The sequence below is a fragment of the Oncorhynchus masou genome, unplaced genomic scaffold, assembly GCF_036934945.1.
Source record: "Oncorhynchus masou masou isolate Uvic2021 unplaced genomic scaffold, UVic_Omas_1.1 unplaced_scaffold_6943, whole genome shotgun sequence".
Lineage (NCBI taxonomy): Eukaryota > Metazoa > Chordata > Actinopteri > Salmoniformes > Salmonidae > Oncorhynchus > Oncorhynchus masou.
The window spans coordinates 11887-16278 of NW_027013399.1; the positions used below are offsets into that span (position 1 = coordinate 11887).

Genomic DNA, 4392 nt, shown 5'->3' on the forward strand with positions numbered 1-4392 from the left:
GACCCAGATTAGCCTAGCCCTGGGTTGAGAATGTGTTTTTTTAAATCTACATCCAGCAAACCGTTTGTTGGTTGTTCTCACCAGCATGGTGGTTCGTAGGTCAAACTTCTCCCGCCAGCTGCGTGATGTAGATGTGGACAGAGACCAGGTCCAGACTGTCCTGCTCCTCCACCTCCCGGATGATGTCAGACACCCACTCAAACTGACGCTGAGTCCGCGTCACCCCAGATAAAGTATATCTGCAGACGGACAGGATATTCCCCCGGGCAAAGCCAAATGTTAAGCATAGGGATTCAGATTAGGGTTAAGGACATAAAGGCAGGAGGTAGGGTTAGGGTTAGGGTTAGGGTTAGGGTTAGGGTTACTTTTATTCTGATACGGGACTGTGTAAATACTGTACATGTAACCATATCTACATGTACATACTACCTCAATCAGCCTGACTAACCGGTGTCTGTATGTAGCTCTCTACTGTATATAGCCCCTCTACTGTATATAGCCTCGCTACTTTTATAGCCCTGCTACTGTATATAGCCTGTCTTTTGACGGTTGTTTTATTTCTTTACTTACCTATTGTTCACCTAATACCTTTTTTTGCACTATTGGTTAGAGCCTGTACGTAAGCATTTCACTGTAAGGTCTACACCTGTTGTATTCGGCGCACGTGACAAATCAACTTTGATTTGGATCACTAGAAGAAGCAGAAGAAGAAGCAGAAGAAGGAGAATAAGAAGAAGCAGCAGAAGGAGAAGAAGAAGAAGCATAAGAAGCAGAAGACGGAGAAGAAGCAGAAGAAGAAGAAGAAGGAGAAGCAGAAGAAGAAGAAGAAGAAGGAGAAGCAGAAGAAGAAGCAGAAGAAGCAGAAGAAGAAGCAGAAGAAGAAGAAGAAGAAGCAGAAGAAGAAGAAGCAGCAGAAGAAGAAGCAGAAGAAGGAGAATAAGAAGAAGCAGAAGAAGAAGCAGAAGAAGGAGAAGCAGAAGAAGAAGCAGAAGAAGAAGAAGAAGCAGAAGAAGAAGAAGAAGAAGGATAAGCAGAAGAAGAAGGAGAAGCAGAAGAAGAAGCAGAAGAAGAAGAAGAAGCAGAAGAAGAAGCAGAAGAAGGAGAATAAGAAGAAGCAGCAGAAGGAGAAGAAGAAGAAGCATAAGAAGCAGAAGACGGAGAAGAAGCAGAAGAAGAAGAAGAAGGAGAAGCAGAAGAAGAAGAAGAAGAAGGAGAAGCAGAAGAAGAAGCAGAAGAAGCAGAAGAAGAAGCAGAAGAAGAAGAAGAAGAAGCAGAAGAAGAAGCAGCAGAAGAAGAAGCAGAAGAAGGAGAATAAGAAGAAGCAGAAGAAGAAGCAGAAGAAGGAGAAGCAGAAGAAGAAGCAGAAGAAGAAGAAGAAGCAGAAGAAGAAGAAGAAGAAGGATAAGCAGAAGAAGAAGGAGAAGCAGAAGAAGAAGCAGAAGAAGAAGAAGAAGCAGAAGAAGAAGCAGAAGAAGGAGAATAAGAAGAAGCAGCAGAAGGAGAAGAAGAAGAAGCATAAGAAGCAGAAGACGGAGAAGAAGCAGAAGAAGAAGAAGAAGGAGAAGCAGAAGAAGAAGAAGAAGAAGGAGAAGCAGAAGAAGAAGCAGAAGAAGCAGAAGAAGAAGCAGAAGAAGAAGAAGAAGAAGCAGAAGAAGAAGAAGAAGCAGAAGAAGAAGAAGAAGAAGGATAAGCAGAAGAAGAAGGAGAAGCAGAAGAAGAAGCAGAAGAAGCAGAAGAAGAAGAAGAAGAAGCAGAAGAAGAAGAAGCAGAAGAAGAAGAAGAAGAAGAAGCAGAAGAAGAAGAAGCAGAAGAAGCAGAAGAAGAAGAAGCAGAAGAAGAAGCAGAAGAAGCAGAAGAAGCAGAAGAAGAAGCAGAAGAAGCAGAAGAAGAAGCAGAAGAAGCAGAAGAAGAAGAAGCAGAAGAAGAAGCAGAAGAAGCAGAAGAAGAAGCAGAAGAAGAAGCAGAAGAAGCAGAAGAAGAAGAAGCAGAAGAAGAAGAAGAAGAAGCAGAAGAAGAAGAAGCAGAAGAAGAAGAAGAAGAAGCAGAAGAAGAAGAAGCAGAAGAAGAAGAAGCAGAAGAAGGAGAAGGTTCCTGACATTCTCATTTGTACAGCTTACTTTTTTACACTGTATCTTGAACTTGACTGAGGACTTGAACACCAGGTCCTTGAGGATGGAAGCGAAGGGGGTGACACCAATCCCTCCTCCCACCAGGACTGACACCTCAAAATTTGTCCACTCCTGGTGGCCCTCCCCAAATGGCCCGTCCAGGTACAGCTGTGGAATGGGAGTGCAAATATGTGATAGAGAAGCATTGGAAAACAGCAATAATTAATCAACTATCCAACCAACCAATCAGGCACATGCATGCATGTACACAGACACGCTTGCAGCAGACACAGATGGATGCACAGATGCACACACACAGACCCCCAACCTACACACAGACCCCCCACCCTACACATACACATCCTCCCTCCCTCCATGCCTCCCTCCCTCCATGCCTTTGGATATGTTCGCAGTTGTTCCAGGTTGTTGGGGGCGTATGCCTCTCGGAGGTGGCTGGTCCAGGGGCCTATGGCGCGGATGTGAAGGCTGAGGGTCTCCTCATGTGGAGCTGACGTCAGGGTGAATGGGTGATACTCATCTGTGCCAAGCGCCAGACACGCCACCCTCACCCACTGGCCTGAGCGGTACACAAAGCCCTGGGGACGCTTGAACTCCAGGTATGTCACTTCTATGTTGGGGTGGGGATGGATGGAGAGAGAGAGAGAGAGAGAGAGAGAGAGAGAGAGAGAGAGAGAGAGAGAGAGAGAGAAAATAAGATGTAGAGAGAGGTTGAGCGACCAGTAGCACAAGGCAATAGCCAGAGTAGAGGGGAATATAAGGATAGAACTAGAATTAACCCACAAAGAACTAGAATGGGCACTTATGCATTCTTTCCGCCCATCCAATCCACCATCCCTCCCTTCCCCTCCCTCCCTGCCCCCTCCCACCCACCAACCAACGCACCCTTCCTCCCTCCCCTCCCACCCTCTATCCCAGTCCCTACCTGAGGGGCAGCAGCGTAGCATTGACCACAGGGATCTCCACCTTCTTCCTGTTGAGGCTGATGAGTTTGTCCAGGAGGAAGAGCAGTCCCGGGGATCAGGTAGATGTGGAAACGAGGCTCCTGGAGCAGAGCAAAGCTGCCATGGATGACTGTCTGGGGGGGACGAGACATGGCCAAGAGGATCATGTTTAAAATCAACTAGAAACCAGGGAGGAGACATGGCCAAGAGGATCATGTTTAAAATCAACTAGAAACCAGGGGAGGAGACATGGCCAAGAGGATCATGTTTAAAATCAACTAGAAACCAGGGGAGGAGACATGGCCAAGAGGATCATGTTTTAATCAACTAGAAACCAGGGGGAGGAGACATGGCCAAGAGGATCATGTTTAAAATCAACTAGAAACCAGGGAGAGACATGGCCAAGAGGATCATGTTTTAATCAACTAGAAACCAGGGGAGGAGACAAGGCCAAGAGGATCATGTTTAAAATCAACTAGAAACCAGGGAGGAGACATGGCCAAGAGGATCATGTTTTAATCAACTAGAAACCAGGGGGAGGAGACATGGCCAAGAGGATCATATTTAAAATCAACTAGAAACCAGGGGAGGAGACATGGCCAAGAGGATCATGTTTTAATCAACTAGAAACCAGGGGAGGAGACATGGCCAAGAGGATCATGTTTTAATCAACTAGAAACCAGGGGAGGAGACATTGCCAAGAGGATCATGTTTTAATAAACTAGAAACCAGGGGATGAGACATGGCCAAGAGGATCATGTTTTAATAAACTAGAAACCAGGGGAGGAAACATGGCCAAGAGGATCATGTTTTAAATAAACTAGAAACCAGGGGAGGAGACATGGCCAAGAGGATCATGTTTTAAATAAACTAGAAACCAGGGGAGGAGACATGGCCAAGAGGATCATGTTTTAAATAAACTAGAAACCAGGGGAGGAAACATGGCCAAGAGGATCATGTTTTAAATAAACTAGAAACCAGGGGAGGAGACATGGCCAAGAGGATCATGTTTTAAATAAACTAGAAACCAGGGGAGGAGACATGGCCAAGAGGATCATGTTTTAAATAAACTAGAAACCAGGGAGGAGACATGGCCAAGAGGATCATGTTTTAAATAAACTAGAAACCAAGGAGGAGACATGGCCAAGAGGATCATGTTTTAAATAAACTAGAAACCAGGGAGGAGACATGGCCAAGAGGATCATGTTTTAAATAAACTAGAAACCAGGGAGGAGACATGGCCAAGAGGATCATGTTTTAAATAAACTAGAAACCAGGGGAGGAGACATGGCCAAGAGGATCATGTTTTAAATAAACTAGAA

At 45.3% G+C, this 4392-nt stretch overlaps 1 long non-coding RNA gene across 1 annotated transcript; it reads right to left on the reverse strand.

Moving 5' to 3' along the window:
• Positions 1-222: 222 nt before the first annotated feature.
• On the reverse strand, positions 223-2734 carry LOC135536985 (uncharacterized). Its single transcript, XR_010455103.1, has 3 exons — positions 2504-2734; positions 2118-2276; positions 223-239 (listed from the first exon to the last, which is right to left on the reverse strand). It is a non-coding gene; the product is annotated as an uncharacterized LOC135536985 (long non-coding RNA).
• Positions 2735-4392: the final 1658 nt, after the last annotated feature.